The 22456-nt window shown below is 41.4% G+C and overlaps 1 protein-coding gene across 2 annotated transcripts in view; it reads right to left on the reverse strand.

Annotated features, from left to right (window-relative positions):
- Positions 1–22456, reverse strand: part of adarb1b (adenosine deaminase RNA specific B1b) — a 100838-nt gene that overhangs the window by 26318 nt on the left and 52064 nt on the right. For both annotated transcript variants that reach the window (XM_035676945.1, XM_035676946.1), the window contains exon 3: positions 11327–11362. The gene's annotated coding sequence lies outside the window, so the exon portion shown is untranslated. The remainder of the gene's footprint in view (positions 1–11326; positions 11363–22456) is intronic.

Genomic DNA, 22456 nt, shown 5'->3' on the forward strand with positions numbered 1-22456 from the left:
TTCCCCATTGTGGGACTATTAAAGGAATATCTTATCTTATCTTTTCTTATTGTTTCAGCAATTGCCCCAAAATGACATGTAGATGTGAGAAATCCGGTTATAGGAATTATAATGGGAGCAAAAAAAGGGGGACAACAAAACATCAAACTTTTACGCGGGAGACTGCTGTTCATTTCACATTTTAAAACGACAGTCAATATTGGTTCCTTTGAAGCATTGCCATGATCGCTCTATAACCTGTTTTATTATTGTAACCACGACGACAAAGCTCCTCTAACCTTAACAAAGTAATTATTTTAATCTGAAACCCTCTTTCCCTAAACCTAACCAAGTCATATTTGTGCCTATGTCTGGACAATTATGGACAGTTTCAATTGTTTCAAGCCTCGTTTGCATTTCACAATCGACATATGGTGACCACGAGGTGATCAACAGATTTAACAATATAATCTTGAAAAAGGTGAAGTCACTCATGAGGGGGATTTTGGTTGGATTTTGCTTTCTTTTGTTTTCACAAACCATTCATATACATACCTACATACATAAATACAACTCCTGAATTTTTAAAGGCCATGCTGTTAACCCACCTACCACATGCACATCCATGCACAGCGTCTCTTGGTTATTACATTCAACATCCACTCCATTCCACTCTGTTTAAAATGAGAAACACAGTATGAGGACAGACATAGTTTTCGGTGGAAAAATGAGGTAGGGAGCAACTTCCAACTCCAAGGAAACCAGAGGTAAACATCTGCTTGTAATGGCTTTATATGGTCTGTAAGCTGTACAGTTGCAAATGGTGTGGAGTTTGACACATAGTAAAGTGAATACCAGAAAGATTAGATAACCGTGTTTTTGCCTGGCGTTAGACTATCACAGGAAAATACTTGAAAGCTAGTTGAGTACAATGTGCTCTTTCTCTGAAACCTACCCATACTGTATGGTATTCACACCACAGTGCAAAACATGCTATTCCATGACACTTTCATCCCTAGTTCTGATTTTGGAGTTACATTTTTGCCTTTCATGGTCCTTCAGATAGCATAGAGTATTGCTACTGTTTATGTTTGCTCTTTGCATATATAGAGATATTGTTTGTTGTTGTGTTGTTTTATACAATAACGTCATTTTAAAAACTTTTATTTAGCTAAAACAGGAGAACTGTGATAACCCTATCTGGCTTCTAGGGCTGCCCCCTAATAGTCCACTTAATACTTAGTAGATGTGAAGAGTCTCAGTCGACGCAATATTCATTAGGACTATGTTGGGGATGAAGACACGTGGGTTCTGGCAGGGACAGGAGAGGAATGAAACGGAGGAAGAGCGGAATTTGTAGGTAAGTTAGTAAGTAACTGTTAAGGTTATCCATCATCCATTGTATCAATTCAGTCAGCCAGTATTTGTTTTAGTGAAGTTGGAAGTTATTTATTCCGTGTTGAACAACAAGACGTGTGTGATATTATAATATGTTTTATTAAATGAACTAAATGTTCAGTTTCCTTGCTGGTTGTTCTGACACATTTAGAATTATTACAAACTTTAGTCGGGGACAGCCCTACAGGCTTCCTTCCTCTCCTGCACTGTAGAACTGTTATGTGTGCATTTTGTTGTGTATTAATGTGCAAATAAACTAAACGGCCCCAAGCATGCACTATCGCTAACTGTCGGCTGGATGGATCCGTCACTTGCTAATGATGGTTTAGAACAAAACAAAATAATCATGAAGATGATGTCAGGCTGAATGAATAAAGTGAAACAAAATGGAGATTCAGTCTGATTATCAGACTGATGTAATGAAACACACACAGCCAACACGCTCTAAAATTGTTGTTAACAGTAGAAACTCAAAGCTGGCAATGACGGAAAAACGGAAAACATAAAAAACGATAAGTTGTGTGGGTTGTGTATCTACGATAGGATTCCAGTATCAGGAAACCTAATCAGAGTTTAACATAACATTTAATGTAGATTAGATTAGATTCAAGCTGCCATGTTTGCTCTAGCCTTGAAGACACAACCCTGTTTAACATTAAAGCAGCTCCGTCACAGGTTAATGAGGTTATTTAGGCAAAATCGGACACTATTGATTTTTGAATATAGACAACTGTGGCTGCATCCCTCTCTTATTCAGAAATAAAGAGGAAATCATTAATTTAAAAAATCACAGTTGGGTATTTAACAGAATTATAAAAAAAACACCAGCAAACATAAAAAGCAGTTAAAACTTATTTCATAAAACCAATTTAATGCTTTCATTTCCAGAGGAAAAAATCACTTCCTTGCCAGGAGGAGAAGTTGGAAAAGAAGGAAAACAGGAGAGTTGGTAGTGGTGAAAAAAACCGAGAGCCGGAGTAAAGAGAGGAGAAACAGATCGAACAAGACTGAGAGTCCAAAATGAGGAATCGAAGATGAGGGGGAGGAGGAGATGAAAGGGAAAAAAACGGGGGCAAAGAAAGGGAAAGAAACCGGACAGAGACAAATGGCCATGGGAAATGACCGGTGCAGGAGAGCCCGCCTATGAGACAGCCCTAACACAGACGGATAGGCCCACCGTGCTGCGCTACCACTACAGTCTATTCCATTCTGTCTGATTCTTCCCTTATTCTAAAAACAAAACAAAAATCACATTTCAAGCCACATCAGGCCCACCTAACTCACCGGAATGTGGTATTAGAACAATGTAATGAGACTGTAAGCAGGAATAGTGCAGGTCTATTTCCGATTTAATGTGAGTAGTACGACTGTATTTAAAATTAAGCTGCTGGGTTTGAGGAATTTAAGAAAATAAATTGGTGTGATACAGAACCATGAGGATTTCTTGCATTTACTAGCAAGCAGCAAATATGGTTTTAAGTTTTCCTTTTTGTTATGTGCCATTCTGTGGCTTCAACAAACAGCAAACAAAGATCAATGTGTACCCTATTCCCTCCTTAGGCTCGTCTTTCCACTTTGCTGACTCCATTCACTATTTGGATTTATTCTGACAAAGTTCATACTTTTATCCAACCCGGAAGCTGCAAGAGATTAGATCTGTATAAAGCTAAACCTTTCCTTACTTCTTAAAGGCATGCCTTTGATAACCATATCCTGTGTGTGCCAAGATAGTCAGGACAATTTCAGATGGTAACTGATCTAGAGTCATGCACAGTAGTAAAGGAGTGCAGGAATTTAAAGACAAACAACGAATAGGGCGATAAAGAAAAAAAAGCAGGTGAAGCAATGAGACTTGTAAGTTGGAAAGAGTGAAATAGAAAATAAAGACAGAGGGGGATACAAGAAGGAATACGCGGACCATTGTTAACTGTCCATGTATGCAGTTAGGTAAGTGAGTGCTACTGTCGCCATCCCAAAATCCCATTACTTTCCCCAATAAAGCTTTGGCAGTCCAGTGATTACCTCAAGAAAGCGAGAGAAAGGAAGAATCTTAATAGAAATGGGAACCTTCCTCACCTCTCTTTCCCTCTCTGTCGCTTCCTCAGGTGATGTCTCCAGGCACTGACCAGGTAATGCGCCATAATGAAGTACACGTGTGGCCGCCGGTGGCCTAATGGAGAGGGGTCGTGGCAGAAAGGGGAGTGCCTGTCGCGCTGCCTGATTGAAACTGATGGGCCAAGGTAAGGGGGCCACAGAGTACGGCCACCCAACATGGCCCTCCCTGTCATCAGACACACACATGAACATGCACACGCACACGCTCACCTCGGAGTCCATTATTCAATTTGGCCCTTCTAATGACCAGCGAATTAGGCTGCCAGAAGCGATTTGCCTTCTGAGCCCTACTGCTGGACATACATACTTTTCTCCACTCTGCATATTAAGAGGCAGCCATTCAGACGCTGACATCTAATAAGCCTCCTCCAATCAGTGAATTTAGCTGGATGAGCTTGGATGAGGAGGGCATCCGAGACAAACACTTGATAAAAGCAGAGTATATGTAAGATTTAGTATGATGGATTTAGAAGTATCCCTCTTAGACTGTAGCTAGAACATATTGTCTACAAGCTTCCACCTTTGATTTTTAGATGAGAATCAAACATTGACTTCATAGATATATAAAGCAGTGTGGTACAACTGACACCAAATATGCCCTAAGAAATAGAATATGTTTCATCATAAAACTGTGTTTCCCTCACAGCAAATCTCACCAAAAACACTGGCCCTTGGTTAAAACTAAAGGCCACCACTGTTTCAGGTCTTCGATGAAGCAAATCTAGACACCTGCATGGAATTTATGTTATGTATGACTGTTAAAAAACCTCCATGCTCAGCACACAAGTGTTTTTGTTATAGATTTCCTGCTGATTCCCAACTGCTGACGCCTGTCTCCCTTTCTTGCATTAAGCCTGAGAATGATACTGCAGTAACATTACAATTAAATTGTCAGATCGATGCAAATGAAATGTGCTGAGAGAATGAAAGGTTTCACTGGAACAAAAAGCGATAGAGAAAAGTCCTGTCGTACGGACTCATTGTAAACCAGGGATTGGATGGAGGGACTAGTACAATCACGCATCATTCTGAACCCACCAACAAACTTTCTCTCATGCACACTCTCTGCTCTGTGCTGTGAAAAACTGTCCCGTCATTCTTTATAGATTCCTTAGGTCCAGGTATCAGCTTTAATAATAATAAAACTCCTCTACTTTTGCTTTCTTCCATCTTTTCAAGGTTGTTGGGTGGCTGCCTCTCCTCTTTTCACTAGGAGCTGTAAAATCTATTTGACAGCTCTGATTTATGACACAGCATAGGCGCCGAGCGCCTGTGGGGAAAGGAGAGTATGTTCGAGTGTGTTTGGAAGTGTGTGAACGTGCGAGCATGCCTGGCTCACAGAGGACCACCACTGCTATGCTCAATGTTCAAGCACCCAACAGAGCACACAGGTAGGGAACTCCCGAAAACTCACATGTGCACACAAATAGCCACACACCTGCGATCGCGTGCACACACATCAACAGAACAAGCAATAACAGCTATGCTAACTTGGAAGGCAAAACAGCCTAAAAACATTGAATTATATATGATGTATGGGGATTAACTTAACTTTGACAGTGCCCATAAAACTGTATTTCTTTCTACTGTAGTTTTTTGAAAATACAGCGTTTTCTCCATTGCCGTTGTGTAGTTGAGGAGAACCAGATAAAAGCCACTATATCACATAGCTAATGTCTTAAAGAAAGCACTCTAAGGAGTCTTGGGAACCCTTGGGTGTGCATGCATGGCGTTCTTGTCAATGCAGCTGTTTACTTTGGAAATTTAAAAGTGTTTTTGTCAGTTCCTTCCCTCTGACTTCCTCTGTCCATCGAACCCCCCCCCACACAATCCTCTCCACTGTCCTCCTGTTCTCCTCGCCTGGATGCCCAGGATGCTCACAGCTAACACCGTTTGTCACATTCAAGGCCAGGTTAGAAGCACTGGAATCCTACCCTGCGATGAAGGGGGGAGTCTGAGAATAAATGCTGTGCAAGGACATGAATGCACCCATGTAGATTTGTGTGTGCCTGCACCTGTGACACTGTCATCTGAGAAGAGCGGCATTTCACACCTTGTGCCTTTGCTATTGTCAGGCGGAGAGGTACGGTTGATGGACAGCGGGGAGAGGACAGGATGGGGAACGTCCGCCGGATGAAAAAGGTTGTGACAGCTGACAGAGGGAGGGAGAAAGTGTTCATGCACCCTAAGAAGAGGAATGTCAGAGGTGGGAGGGGAGAGGATGGGGTAGCACAGATGTACAGTCCGAGACGGAGCAGGAGAACAGTGAGGGCAACACAACATTACAAAACAGCGATATCAACTGTGACTGAGCTCCTTTCTGTGGTGAGATTTTAAAGTTTGAAATCTTTCCTCTGTATTGCTGTCAAGGGGCTTCCACAGAACACCTTTGGTTGGGGCAATCAAATTTTCATCACTATATGTCCGGTTTCATTACCTCGAAAGTAATTCCTCTCCCCCTCTGACGTGAAAACAGTGGGATAATAACCAGCTGCAACAGCAAAACATTTCAATATCCATATCCATTTGAATCCACAGTGACTATGAATCTATACTAATGAGGTTTATCTCTCTGGTGATAAAAGGAGCTGACACAAATCCCTGCATACATCTCTAGGGCCATGAAGTGTCTCTCCGCCAACTAAACACACCTCGGCGGTTTGTGCATTCTCGCTACAATGGTTTTTTTCTCCCCTCTGTCAGTCTGTTACAGTCATTAGCAGCATGCTAATCAAGGCTAATTACATTGAGACAGGCAGACACAACTCATTTCTTATCAAGACAGAGTGCCGCTGTTGTTTGTGGTGCCTGGAAATGTTGCTGCACTAAATAAGGCACTGCTCATAATCAACAGCTTTTTGTTGTTAGGTAAATTAATGCATCTACGTTGTCTATTTGATTTCCATTGTTACTGTTAATCGGTCTTTTCTAGGAGGCCATAAATCTATTTTTTTGTGTCGACATGCAGCAACTTACATTATTCTAAAGGGAAGGAAAACAGCAAAATCAATTAAGAAACTGTATTTGCTATTATGTCACAGATTATTCCACATGGTAATGATCATTTCTAAGTGAACCAATGTATGAATATATGAATAAGTGAATAATGAAAGGAGTAAATGAAGGAAAGAAAAGGGGGACAAGAACAGGAGGGCTTAGAAGAAAGGATGAAAGGGAGGAAAGAAAGATGATGTGTGAAAGGGAGGAAGTATATAAGGCTATAAGTAAAGGAAATGTGAAAAAACAGAGTCTTGTAGGCAAAGTCTCCCAGGGCGATGGATTGCAAGCGTCAGGCGGTGCAGATCCCCCTCTCTGCCCCCCTATTCAAGTTACAAAAGCTCATTTTGGAGATTTTGCTGGCTTGGCAGAAAAGGCCTCTTTTCCCCATTTTCCATATTTCATATACGGCCCATTGGAAAGCATCGTCTACGAGTGTCATGGCTTGGCACATTTATGAGAGATGCATTGAAGAACTTATCACTTGGAAGATATGCGTAAGTTCAGCATTTTGAAATTGACTGTGCACTGTATTGTAATTCACTTATAAATTATGATCATCTGCATGATTATGCCATCAATAAATATGAGTCCTACTATTTATAAAAGTTTGTATCACACAGTTGCACTCAAAATAATAACACATTTTATTTACATGGCTTTATATGTAAAGACTAAAAGATAACAAACAAAATAATGGGACAAGATACAGAAAAAAAACAATAAAAGGAGAAGATAAAACAGCATTCATAAGCATTATTCATGTCCAAAGCTAATATTACACTGCAGTCAGATGTAAAAAACAAACAGCCATCAATAGGCCTTTTTCACAGAAGACACTGACTCATCATAGTAAAAAAAGCACAGGTGATACTAACAACATTAACAATGGCTTTGTTGTATTTAAGTGTCCCAGTAAGTCATGACAGTGTGACAGTGAGCCAGCATGAACAATACCAGGACCCTGGAACCGGAGAAGCTATGTGGAATTTGTTGGAGGACGTAAAACCAGTGGTGGAATGTAACAAAATCCATTTATTCATATACTGTACTATACTTAAATACAAACTTTAATGTAGGTGCACTTTACTTGAGCATTTCAATAATATGCTACTCTATACTTCTTTCCCTACATTAAGAGTTGAATGTTTTACTTAACCAAATTTCCTGGCAGCTTTAGTTAGTAGATTCAGATTGTACATATAAAATGTCATTTGTTTATTGAAAATGACTAAACCTTGACAGTAGAAAAAAGACTAGTCGGGTCACCCTGAATGTTAAAGTATTGAGCTGCAGGTCCTGTCAGCCAACCCGGTTCGATCGACAGGTGGACTATTGAGATTGGTAATCAAGGCATAAGGATATAAAAGCATCCTTATGCCTTAATTACCTACCTCAGTATTATACTTCTCAGGATAATGTGGGTACACACTGTGCCTGACTGACATTGACTTGACTCTCTAGTTAGCTTTGTTATCCCTTCTGTCAGGAAGGAAAATGTTCAGTAGTTTACTGAGCGTAATTCCCAACACCTAAATTCTTGTGTAAAGTTACCATCAGCTAAGTAGACGTGTAATTTAGTCAAATTATTCAGGTTATTACGTTAAGTTTAAATGACACATACAACTCTTAGTGTATTGTCCTGTTTGTGTTCAAATGTGTCATTCAACAGTAGGCACATGTACACTTTCCAACTGAGCTGAATTCACATTACATTTTGGAACTAAACTAGTATTTTAGAAGTCCAAACACACCAGAATTGTGTTCAGGGCTGTAGTGTAGATTAGTGGTCGATTCTCCGTCAAACAGCTGACCCTGGTCAACCCATGTTTCGACATGTTCAAGTGTCCTTGTGGAAGACACTAATCTACACTTAATGGACTATCCAGTCCAGCGGTGCTGCTGACTCTGACCTCACTGAGGATACCGAGTAAATAGATTTCCTTGAGTCAGTGTCACATTATTTTACTGAAGACTGTCTTAAGTACAAGCATGTGACCTCATCCTCACAGCTAGCATTAGCTGCTAACCCACTGGGCACTAAAGCTAAAGCACTAAGCAACTTATCAGGAGGCTTCCAGCGCGGGGCATTAAAGCTGACTGAGAGAGCAAGAGCAACATTGGCCCAAAGTCCTGCTTAGTCATCGCTTCTCTCAGTATGGTGAAAAAGTGCCACTTTCATTCCCATGGTGATAAGGGAGAGTGAAAAGGCCGGAAACAGACCTGTGTAATGCTGATGGACGTAGTCAGTCTCTGAGTGAGCAGGGCTCGAGTGCGAATCGGGGGCTAAAAATGCAACATCAGCAATGGCGGATTTACTTGGATGAATGGACTCGGCTCGACGAGGAGGGTGGGGGGAGTTTGGAGGGTGGTGGGTGTCAAAGCAAGTGGCTGAGACATGGCTAATACTGCCAGTGAGCTGTGGCCACCTAAGTAATTACTACCTTTGCTGTTAGGCTAATCCCCAGAGCAGAGCAGCAAACTCAGGAGAGAAAAGCTTAGAGCCTCTGTGGGGCTCCCATCACCCGACTTCAATTACACAGACACGGACCTGTCTCTGAGAGAGAGAGGGGAAGGATGAGAGAGAGAAAGAGACGGCAAAGAAGAAGGGATGGTCTCATTTATGAGTCTTTAGTCAATAGATAAATGATTCTGGTTCTTAAAAAAACTTTCTCTGGGGAGGGCTGAGTGTGTGTGATGTGTGTTTAATCAAAATAGATTGGGCATATCAAGAACTCTTTCTTTTAACCTTTCTATTTCTCGCACTTATGCTTCCAACAAGCATTAGATGTTGAATGGAAATGTGGCTGAAATATATATTTTAAAAAAGAGGACAGATTTGTAACCTGGTCTCTCTTAAACTGACTGACTGTTTTCATCAGTTTTCATCCATATCTCTTTCCATGTTTCCTGTGTATCTCATAAAATGCTGAAAACAATAATCCTAAAAAAACAAAAACAATGGTGATCTGATGGTGATAAAAAAACATTCTTAATTTAAATCTATATGTGACTATACATGCAATTTATATGGTTAATTATTTAGTGATTGTGCCGTAAGGTAACATAGGACTAGGTATCTTTGTTAATAATTTAATAATGTGAGAATTTTTTCTATGGTCAATTTTTATAACAAAAACGTAATACAAATATGAGAAATATATATATATATATATATAAAGAGATAAAATCTATGGGGAAAAAATGGAAATACTGATGATAAAAAAAATTTAAAAATCACATTTAAACCATATATTAACTTATTTTGGATCAGATTACTCGGGTCAACTGTGATGTCTTCTTAAACAATTGTCTATTAACATTATTGCGAAATAAATAAATAAAAGATAATTTTAACAAGACACGTATTTGATTTTTTTGGAAACCAACTTCGAAATGCAATCAGTGAAACTCAAACATTTAAACCATCAAACAAAACAGAAAATAAACTTCACCAACTGAAGCTTATTTTTAACCTACTGTATAAGTTCACTAACCACAAAAACATACAGTGAAGAACTTAAAGCTTTTTAACTATAAGCCACTCTGTGTTAGTATAAAGAAATAAAGAGGTTTCACAGCAGTCTGCTGATGCTATACAACTTCAAACTTCAAAAAGCAAAGTGAACCAAATGGTTTATTACAGCAAGCACTCCCCTGTCCTCTCTTGCTTGTTACTAAACATTACAACAAGCCGGCTCAGCGTCACTCTGTGTGAATGAACTGCTGCTGTGAGGGTTACCTTTGCGTTCGGAGCGTTTCTTGCGCCTCCTCTTGAACCTGCGTCGGATCAGGCAGTAATAGGAGCCCAGATTCTGTGCGCCGTTGGTAAGAAGGGCCATGGCTTGGTCAGCACTTACACCGTTATAAAATCAACTAAAGCTTTCTAACACTAGACTAACCTGGACCAAATTAAACTTCAGCTGCTGGGATCTCACTGTGAACGCATGGTCTACCTTGTCCTTCACCTCTGACAGCTAGTGCTCTCACACTTCTTCCAGTTTGTGCTGCCAAAAGCTAATGATATTCAGAACTCCACACACCTGCAGCGTTTCTTTGTTTCTACTTTAGTCCTTCCCTTGTATCCGAACTCTTTTTCCCTCCCTCCCTTTCCTCCTCCTCCTCTCGCTGTTTCCCTCCTCTGTTGACTCCATCTCTGCCCTATCAGTAGTCAGAGAGGAGAGGCGATGGAGTAGAGTGTGAAAAAGAAGGAGGGGACTAGCGGAGGAGGGAGACTCGTGTTTTCATATGGTTGTGAATTAACACAAGGAGCAGAATAAAAACCCTTCTCAAAGTAACTGACAACAAGCAAAAAATAATCCCTCAACCCCTCAGTGAAAACACGTGTGTACGCTAAAAACAACTCCAATATGCTCACACTCTCTCACATTCACATGTACACATATTCAAACCTGCCAATATGAAAAAGTCTCACCCTTGCAATCAGGTTTTTTTTTTTTCTCACATCGCCCCTTTTACTCTAACTTCAAGATTTACATTTCTTGTGCTTGTCTACCTTGGAGACTCACTCAGGAGCACAAGGATGAGAGGCATCTCAAAAAGAAACACTCTGCCTTCCTCTAGTGGCCATTTGTTGTAATTACACCTTTGATTGTACCAAACCACATCCAAGCACCAACACTTTAGTCCACAGATGTCTAACTAATGCTTAAAATGATGTTGTGCTTGATTAATGATCATTATTGAAGAGTTATGTTTCAAATGGTACAAAAGAGCCTATAAGAGAGTCGAATTGTGTTGTAGAGAAAGACAAAAAAAAAAAGAAACGTGCCCAAAGTGAAAACAGAAGTGGAAGTAGAGAAAGAAAATAACTCACCTTTGGCTCAGTTTTGGTGTCAGTGATTGGAAAAACCTGATGGAGAGAAAAAGAAGATGTTCCAAGTAAGTAAACAGCAGAGCTTCTGGCTGACTGCAGAGTTTCTGTCAAATATCTGGATTATTGACAGTAAAAGTGTTGTAAGGACGTCATGCAACCAAGTCAGTGGTAGACACAGAGGGCAAGAAAAGGTGCACACACTAGATTCATGCTCCATTAGCTGTGATTATTTAGCCAGGTTTCCACCTCAGCTGGTCTTTCCCAGCCATACACTGGCTGAATTGTTCCAAAAACCGGTGTTTCTGGCCGGTCACAGCCATTGTTTGAAGTAATGGAATGCAGGTTTTCCCCTGAGTACAACTGGATCTATTAATTTTGCTGGAATACAGTTTTTCTTTTCTAATTAATTCTGTGCAATTAAAGTGTTGCAGTGCTTCCCTGTGAGCTATACATTTGGCAAACACAAGGCTCCTATTAAAGAGATTTGATGTGGTGGTTTATGTGGCCAGTTCTTACACAGAGCATTGATCTCAACCAGACCAACTTTCCAAAGAATAAATAAACATGTTAATACAATGTGTTACCTGGAAAATAAAAGTAAACAGAAGTTCTAGACATCAGCATACCCCAGCTGACAAAGTTATCTCTGAACATACTGTATAAATCCCATTTTATTCCTCTCAGATCATTGGATTCAAATGTCTACACATTATATATACTGTTTGCTGTTTAAGCAGCCGACTAGAATTTTAGATTAATGACACTGTAGTCTGTGGGATACCACATGGATGTACAAGTAGCATGGATTGGTAATGGCGATGATGGTAAATATGTAGTGTTCAGTATACTCAATATACTCAGTATATATATTCTGCACATTCCAGTCATATAGTAATTTGACAGTCGCATGTTTTCCTTGTTTTGGCTTTACTTCAGAACACAGGATTTTAATTTTCATACTGAATGACCCTTTACATACAGTTCCCCAATTTTAGGAGGATGCACCCTAACAGGACAATGATGCTAAACATACAGACCAGGGCTGTGCAATATGGCCAGAATATCAAAAACTTCATTTCACAACCAGATAACGACACATATCACAATATAGAACATTTTCTGTCAGTTCAATGAATAAATGATTTTTTGCTTTTATTGGATAGGACAGCTGAAGATAGATAGGACATGCAGCAAAGGGCCACAGGTCAGACTCGAACCCTGGGACGCTGCAGCAAGGACTCAGCCCTTGTACGTGGGGCGCCAGCTCTACCAGGTGAGCTATCCGGGCACCCAAATAAATAAAGTTTCAATAAAATTACCACATGGAAAGTACACTTTCATGGGCCATGTCAGACCTTTCATGCCCAGACCACATCCATGCGACAGATTTAGCCCCTCTTTTAGATATGAGCTACTTGTTTTGTCTGAATTATGTTGTTCTGTGTTAGGTTCCCTCTCCTCCATGTTTGTTTGTGTTGCCTTCGTGCAAATTTTCTGACTGCATCCGTGCCGTGTGGAAGAGCACAAACCGTCAGGTACTACAACTGTTTACATATTGCAATTCAGATTCTGAATGTGTCACTTGAATCCTCCAAAATACAAAATAAATAAAAAGGCATGTGAAAAATAAATTGATGCCCACAAAATGCCAACTAAAAATAACAGTAAATCTACAGGCGGGTATGAAAAAAAAAAAAAAATCCTTAAAGCTCCGTAGCCCTCTCTGGTAGATACAGCAACTGGGGATAGAGATGATAGTAAAGGAATAAGAGACGAGGAGGGAGAGAAGAAATACAGCCATAAAAGCTTGAGAAGAGTAAAGGAAATAGGAAGGCAGGATATAGAGAAAAGCCCTTGAGTGAGAACATAAGATAAAGAATGAGGCAAAGCAGGCCAGAGACGTGAAAATTAAAGAGTGGGAGATGAAGTTGGATAAAGTGAGGAAAGGTAAGATGAGGTGAGGAGTTAGATATAAAGAAAAAAAATGTTCCCATGCAAAAGCGAAGAGCCGTCTCAGTAGGATCTCTAACCTGTGGGGTCGTTTAAGGTCAGTGAGGCTGTCTTCACTGCTGCCCAACTCCTCCACAGCTCGCCTCCCGCTGCTTGATGAAAAATGTTCTTAAAAAGCAAATGAAAAGGTTTTTGGATAGAGCCTTACCAATTAAGCACATGAACTTAAAACTGAGCGGAAAGAGCAAGAAAGATGTTCCAACAGAAAGAAAGTGAGACAGCAACTGAGAACAGAGAGAGAGAGAGAGAGAACGGCAGATGGTTAGAGCAAGAAAAAGAGAGCCAGCCAAAAGATTCGGGATAAGAGTTGTGGGGCAGAGAAAGTCAGCCTGAGAAAGGAGATGATGAACTTAAATATACTCCAGACGCAAATTCATTCATGCTTCTGTGTGGAAGCCAACGATAACTATGGCTGGCCAAGTCTCGCCACAACTGCTTTGGCTGGGTGACTGTTTTTTGTTTTGCTTTGTTTTCTGAAGGGGAGACTAGTCAGTGCACTTTTCCTTCGTATTCTAATTTATAGAGACTGTGCAAAAAAGCTGCAGACATGGGTTGAAGAGTGAGTACATGCCCCACAGAGGCACATGTCGAGATTTTTACTCACTGTTCTCTCTGTTGGCATTTTGAACACATACTGAACGTACAAGAGGAAAGAGGCTGCGGTTATGGAGCCAATACTTTGTGGTTATACAGCCTGGATTTAAAGCCGTTCCAGACTCTGAATAACAACTCAACTCCTGGTGGCCTTTGCAGCGGTTTGACAGAGAAACACAACCATTGACAAAAACAACCTCTTAAACAGTTTGAGAGGCAAGGAATCCAGGCTACTGTGGTGAGCCCATCTGTTGGTTCATACGGTAGATGTACTCACAGTCAACTAAAAAGCACAAAGCTCTAAAAATAGACTCAGTGGGAACAGTTTTTTCATTTTTTTTCTTTCTAAAGCCGCTCATCAGAATTCATAAGCCAGTTCAAGAGATGCAGACTTTTAAGAGCTAAATTGAGCTTCACCAGTAGTGGCTTCCACTTCCTGACTTGTGTTCAACCACCAAATAATATTGAGAAATTGACCGAAATGTAGTGTAATAATGTAGTTCATCCATACGCCAGCGAGGGGAGACACTTTACAGGGGGTCAACGTCATTAAACTCGTATGTTGACATTCTTACTTTTACAATGAGCAAACAAGACCATTAAACTTCACCAAAATATGCTCATTAGTATTTATAAGCATTCCTCATTAAAAAATGGCTACCAGAAACCAAAAGCTATCCGTCTAACAAGGTTTTTTGAAGCAAACAAAAACTAACGAACATCTGGAGGTGAATATACGAAAAAAGAAACAAACCTCAGAGCGTTCCCTCAGATGAAATTTTGACAAAAGGCCTACGCTTTCCTCCTCCTCTTAAAAAATTTACCAGCGTGTTTCAGCTGCATGTCAAAGCAATTATCTCAGGTCACTGCGGAGAACCAACTAAAAACCTGACCTGTAGATATTAGCGTGTCCTACGATGCCTGAATACCTGAATCTGGAGGCAGATGAAAAATGTCCAGGCAGGAGTGGAGTTTCATTGCCTTGTGAGGAAGTCACGTTCCTAAAGCAGCACTCACTGAACCTCATCTTGTGCACAGAGTTTGGCAAGAGAGAGAAAGAGAGAAAGAGAGAGAGAGATTGTGTGTGAGAGATTAGTAGAGACAGAGAGGGAGAGCCTTTGAGAGCTTTTGGGAGTCGAGAGCAAGCGTAGCGTGTGTGTGGTGGTCATATTAGGATCTAATAGTTGTGGTCCTCCTCTTAGGCCTTTGAAGACAGAGAGATACGCGGGGCTTTGGCTAACTTGACATAAGTGATCAGAAGAAGGCTGCAGAGGAGTTAAAAGCCATTTGAGACTGGGCTGGACAAAAATTAAGTCAGGGAGGTTGATTATAAAAGAGAGAGATTATGAAAGAGACAGGCAGCCCAGTCAACTGCGCATGATAAGGGGAGTGCGTGACTGTAACCCTCGACTCCCAGTCTTCATCCAAAAACTAGGCCAGTGGCTTGCTAACCACTAGCCACACACACACACACACACACACACACACACACACACACACACAGCACACACACACACACACACACACACACACACAAAAAGACGCAGGCTAGCCAGGGTCCTGATAGCCATTAAACGCCACTCCTCCCTCCCCTCTGACCTAGCTTTTTCTCTCACACACACACACAGGGACACAATGATAATTAATCCATCGTTTAATTACATGTGTGTAATTCTACAGTGATTGATTGCGTGTGTGTGTGTGTGTAAAAATTCAAGGGAGGAAAAGAGCTGGATCACCATGTACTGTTCTTTCTCCATGCAACCTTGTGAGTGTCTGGCAGTGTTTTTGTCCTACTTACACTTGTCCAGCAGAGGGTGGTACTGCTACAAGATGATTGAACATTACACAGTATCTACACTGAGGATGGTGAGTGTTTTTCATTTGCTTGCACATTTCAAGTCCAATCCAATTTTTCACGTACACTGCTGTAACTTCTCACGTTATCCTGCTCCATCCTCGAATGTAGAGGATGTCCAGATCTGTAAAAAACGCTTGGGTCTACTTAGTAAAGCTTCTGGTAGAGCTGGACGCATTGGCCAGCTCCCACAAGTGAATTTGACAGTGTATAAAACAATGCCAAATTGGAATTTAAGGATGCACAAGCCAAAGCAGAAGGTGGCGACAAAAAGAATTTATCAGATCAAACACTCTCATCACATACTGTACATATTAAGAGCTGCAGGGTGCTCTAAAAATGTCACACTGTCCAGGCAGTTTTCACTTTTGAAATAAGAAACCAACAACCTACCCACATGCTTAATGTAATAAACTGTGAGTTAACAGATATAAACTGTCTGTTCTCTGTACTGTATGTTTTAGGTTATCATCAAGGATTTTAGCAAAACGTGATACCTACTAGGGTTTGTTTGAAGGCACTCGGATGTATTTCCAGCCTGGTTCTGCAGTACTTTTATGTATTCAGAAGTTCTGTGCACCATTTCAAGAGAAGGATTTGGTTATATTAAACTGAAGAATCCTAAGAAGTCCATGTTAGAATGCATATTTCAGTGCTGTATGCATTTAGGTGACGGGTAAAATTCACATTGATCAGAAGTGGCTTTATATTTCTAGTCTTATTTGCAATTTTGTGAACCGGCTTCAATAGTTGTTTGGGGCAATGCAAAAGGGGGTGAAATCTGCAGGGGACAGTCTGATCCTCAACATTTGTCACATCCTCCTGATGAAGCTTCCTACTGGCAGGTGAAGAAGCAGCTGGTGGCTCCATGTGTATCAGAGGAGCCACATGGCCTCTACACCCTCTCCAACACTGAGCAGTCACAAAAACGGCATTGCATGAGAAATAGCCTTTCCAAATTCGGGAAGAAAATGGGAAAACTCCAAAGAATAAATGAAGTGTGAGGTTCTTCTGCCAAAATGTGAGCAAAGACTATCCACCAAGCTGTAGTGAATTCTATGTGGGGTCACTGAAGAACATAAATATTGTGAGGATGCGAACGGCCGTCATTGTCACTGAGAGTGAGGCCAAACAAGAAGGGGGTTGCCTTATGAGGGAATACACACAAAGCAGAACACAAACTTACGCACAGTACCACACAACCATCCGAGAACTATCTATAAACAACCCAGACAGCCAAAATAAACTTGTGACTTCTAGTAGCTCCCAAAATCTGATTATCCACTTATTTCAGCAACCCATTGCTTATTTTACATCATTTACCAGCTGCTCTATTTTACTGTTAATCTCTTGAAACAGAAGCCTGCTTCTGTTCTAAATAAGATGGCCTGTGAATAGGAATGACTTAATTCTTCCTATGGGAGTTCCCTTTGGTTCCCAAGCCTACCATCAGCTCCCACTGCTGGGTGTGGTCCCCTCCTTAACTAGCCTCCAGCTCTCCGCCTGGGACAGATCTGCTCCACTGCTTGTGGCTTTGGGTTTTTGGCTGCGGCTTGACCAGCAGTGGTGTGTGTGTGTATGTATATCCTTGTGTGCATGTGCAAAGTAAGCATGGGGATAACAATGGGCAGCTCTGTGTTAGCCCCTCTGGCAAGATATACACCTGAAGGGCAAAGCCAACAAGCTGTAACACAGTAATGGTGGGATAAGGGCAGCGGACCTCAAGCCACGCAGTCTAAGTATACACTGCAGGTACTTAGGATTGATTATGAATAATATACGCACTATTTCACTGGGTTTAACCTACATTTCACACTAATATAAACTGGTGTCCAGTGTACCCATAACGCAAGGAATCACTAGAGCATGCTTCTCCAGGTTCCTTTGAGTTTCCCTTGAACAACCTGAGGTGCTACCCTGAATACCAATCAAGCTGAGCTATTTTGATTTTGTATGAATTCGGCTGTCATGTTGTTCCTCCTGTCAACTCTGGCTCAGCCGAGCTGCTGCAAGCAACATTTTGACAACAATCTCAGGGAAATCCTACAAGATTTGCATGTTGTCATGGCAACACGGACAAAATCCAAGTCGGGTTTTCACGTTCCCGTTGCAGGTGGGCTGCATAGCTCTGGATGTGATTTTGGATCAATTTAGTGAAAAAAACAACTTTATTAGTGTTTTGCTGTTCATCAGATCAGGAGGAAAAACATGACACATTCCTGGGCCAGGACATGTCAACACAAATTACCTGACATTGTAATTCAGAGTGACAATGAGCGGTGTTTTCTTTCAAGGATGTTCGGGGATGCTTTAATAGTAAATTGATGTGATGATAAACACAGTGTGGGTGTGAGTACCCCTGCATACTGTGTTAGTCATAATCTACAGATTTTCTATCCTGCTTCCCATCATGCTGAACCATGGTACATTTCTCACCTTTAATAGCCCTCCCTCACTTTATCATATGTTACAACACTCATGTCAGCATTTTTTCCTATGACGAATGAGTCTCTCTTCTCAGTCAATTTATCTTTCTAGCCTGCTGTGTGCCCTTGTTGACGGCACAACTTTCCATTTCCTACGTTACGGAGAAGAAGAAGAAGACTTGAGGTCACAGGGAAAGAAATGGATCTGGGTGCAGAGAAAAGGACGGATAAAAAGGGTATTCAATTAACAGGGCAAGGACAGACGTACAGAGGTGGAGTGAGATGGGCAGAGAAATAAGACTGGGACAGACTGATAGGACAGTAAAATGCGCTTCAAGAAATATTAAAGATGCTAAAAAAAACTTCATCTCAATAATCAGCTCACTTCAGATTTCAGTACTACCATCAGATGGTGAAATACAAGCCAGTGGAAGCCTGCCCTGGAGCTGTTGGATTGACTATAACACACACACGCACTTACTCAAAAGGTTTTTACTGCACTGCAATGCGGTGTGACATTGAGGATAATGACTGCACTCACGGCCACACACATACACATAGAGACACACATGTGACCGCAGAAAAACACCTCTGAATACACAAAGGAATGTCAAGGTGAGCAGACGTGGTCATCCACAGATTAAAGTAACATTAAAATCCTCACACAGCTGAAAAGCTTGTGGGGTAATGGACCACATGGAGGAACTGTGAGGGACTGCAGCAGAGTTTAGTTGACGTTCAGTATGACTCTCAATTAAAGTACTCACTTTGACTTTGAAAATGTGCAGTACAAATTTTAGTGGCTGTGTCCATTTTTTGCATACGGTTCAATATTTTCAATGTTGGATTTTGAAGTAATCAAAAAGTACTTACTTTTGTAATTTTATATTCAGTAACTGATTACATTAACCCTGTTAGTAGGAATATGTATTATTTATTTGTAGCTACAGCCAATAGTAGTTGCTGACATCTTGTGTGTGCAATGTTTTTGACGTTATTGGTGCTGATGGACTATTGCTTTACATTACATTTTAACTTGACACACTTTTAGCTTAATGGGGGAAAAAAATCTATGCTAAAGCAACATTTGTTACTCAGGCCAGTCTACACTCAGGCAGCGGGAATACAGCAGGGCTGAACAATGTCAACCTTTTTCACATTTGTTTGACTTGAAAAAATACTGCAATACATAAAAAATGATTTTACTGGTTCCACTAATTTCAACTCAATCTATGAATTTTGTTCACTTTCCCAATCCAGAGAAATTGTTCCTCATGCTCACTAACTATTACAGCTTGGGGAGGACTGAACTCTTTTAAAGTGAACCTTTCTCAGCAGGAGGTCCACTGATGATGGCCCAACTGTGAAAACAGAGTGTCAGCTGGTTCATCCTTTATCACTTTCACTCCAAAGTGTTAGATTTCCTGTTCGGCACCGAGCTTTACATCCCACAGGAGCCCTGCTGAGCCCACTAGCCCTTTTCCAAATCTGGTTGCCCAGTCCCAGGCAACCCACTGTTTGCCTGGGACTGGGCAACCGTTACTGTCTATCGCTGCATATATTCTGGACTCCATGAAATATGCAAACTGAACAAACTCATCATTTTGATTACTGCTGTGTAGTACCCCTTTTAACAACAAAGAGCCAAACTCTGATGAAACTTTGCTGCATCAGGGAAGTTTGAGGTCATCCCAAAAATAAGCCACAAAAACTCGTACTTTCCTCCCTCATCTGCTCTTTTGGGACTACACGAGCATCTCTGTGCAAAGGGTGCCCACGCAGGTGTACATCAGAGTGCGTGTGCGTTCCTCTCCTCTCTTGCTGCGTCTATCTGGGTCAACCATCTGGGGATTTGCCACGGCCTTGGTGAAGTGGGCAGCTGGCCATCACAACTGGCCCGCAAACACAAACGCGCACACACACACACACATACAGAGGAAAGCATAGAGCCACCAGGTAACATCTGCATTGCCACCGCCCAAAGCAAGCATCCAGTACTGCCACCTGAGCTTTCATTATTTTCTCTGGGAGCTGTTGAGAGAACGGGCGGACTTTGTGGGTGTATGTCTGCGTAAGGCTTGAAAAAAATGCTTGAGAATTAGGCTGACTGCAATTATGGGGGAATGTGTGACTACGTGTTTGTGTGTTTATGTATGTTTGCATAAAAGGACATGTTCCTCCGACACTGGGTTCATTCTCATTGAAGAGGAATGTGGAGTTCAAGATAATCAGCCATTTCCAAGATGGAGACCTGCAGAGCTTCTCCAACATTCTGTCGTACAAAAGTGGTTCAGGCTTTCCCACACCTCTTCTATTCAGTGGTCGCAGATAGGATTACAACAGAGGTGCTTGAAAAGTAGGCCACGACATGTTCATATCTGTGTGTGCGCGTGTGTCGTATATTGTGAGTGTACGAGATGACACAACATAAAATCAGGGGATCCAGTGAAGTAGGCTACAGCTTACACCTGGTAAAATGAGAACCATTTGTGGGAAGCCTTTATCAGTTAGGACTGTTCTTGGAGGACCAGCAGATGCAAGCGGTGTACACACACACACACACATTCAATTTCCATGCCCAATAAATGGTATTAAGACATTTTATAGCCTCTTTCATGGGCTTCACCTTATAAAATGGCATTTCTTAGTTTGTCTGTAAAATCAATTAAAAGGAGAAGTGCAGTATTTCCAGGTGAGACTGGAAAAACTGACTGGAAAAGGTAGTGACTGCCCTGCGCAGCCAGCCACTTTTAGGTCAGGTGGAGGATAAAAAACCTGAAGACACAAATGGAAAAATTTATTTAAACACTTACAAGATAGTCTTTTATTACAATCACGGCCTTCATCGGCTAATCCCAGACGATTTGCCTCCGAGAAATGTAGCCCCAAAGTATAAGCTAAAGTCCAGTACAAGGATGTATTCTTTTCACAGGTGTTGTATCTAACCTCCAGCTGGTTTTCCTGGAAAGGGACTGGGTTGCATGAACAAGCCCACATTCGTACCAATCAAACCTCACCACTTTTCAGTCTGCACTGGGGAATTAACAAAGCGAGGTTGGTGGCAATGTGGCAAAGCTGCCAGACAGTTTTAGCAGTGCGGTCAATTCAACAACAACTCTGTAACATTCTCCCCTCCCAGGATTATAACCACTGAGATGTCTCTGAGTAAGGCCTATTTAACCCGCGACCGCTCCAGTAGGGCCGCCCAGCACTGCTCGTTTGGGCACTGGATAGGTCCCTCGAGTTAATGTAGATCAGAACAAGGAAACCAAGTCAAAAATTAGAGGAACTCAAATTGAAGAATAGCCTTTTGCATAATAAGCCATCAACAATGACACTGTTGTTGGTGTCAATGTGCCAGGCCGGAAAGCCACAGAGGGGGAAGTAAGGCATGGGCAGATGTGCCTGTGGCACTCGGGCCTCCATCCCTCTGTCAGGGCTCCCTTCCCCCTCACACGTTCATTTTCCACTAGTTGTTTTTTCCTCTTTTTCTTAAAGTCTTCGTTCTGCTTGACACACGCCAACGCAAACATGGTTGTTTCCTTTTAGTGCTGTGTGTTTAAGCCTTAAATTATTGAATGTTTTGCTCCCTGTGGCTGACAGCAGAAAACTATGGCTGCACCCGGCCGTGAGTGTATATAATAGAGTGTATCAGGTGTGAGTGTGTGTAATTGTATCCTAAGTGAAGTATTCCACTGATAAATGCAAGTTAAAAGAAAGACAAGGCGGCCTATAAAGAAGAGGAAGTATGAAGCCCCGTTACAACACACAAGCTGCAGTGAGTCAGTATCAATAGGATCGGATGGTGGAACATCTTTCTGGGACTACCATGTGGCCATAGCTGCCTTAGGCCTGCTCTACTATGGACCAGTGAACAAAGCTGGTCTGACTTGCTCAATGGTTGCTTGCTATCTGTCCACATGTCTGTTGAAATTTTCCTTGGGGTGACTGTGTGACAGCCAGTAGCCTTGGCAATTCTAAACATTGGGATGTTGAAAACTGCAGCTTCCTAAAACACAAGAGGCTGCAGGAATTATTTAAGAGGGAAAAAGGGGCCTTCAAACAAGGAGTTATACAGAATCACTAACAAAATACATAATGTACTAATACAGTGCCTTCACCCCCTTGGCTTTTTACCTATTTTGTTACATTACAGCCTTTAGTTCAATGTTTTTTTAATCTGAATTGTATGTGATGGATCGGAGCACAATAGTCTACGTTGGTGAAGTGAAATGAGAAAAA

Source organism: Morone saxatilis, unplaced genomic scaffold (assembly GCF_004916995.1).
Source record: "Morone saxatilis isolate NCDOM2014 unplaced genomic scaffold, NCSU_SB_2.0 Contig5, whole genome shotgun sequence".
Taxonomy (NCBI): Eukaryota; Metazoa; Chordata; class Actinopteri; family Moronidae; genus Morone; species Morone saxatilis.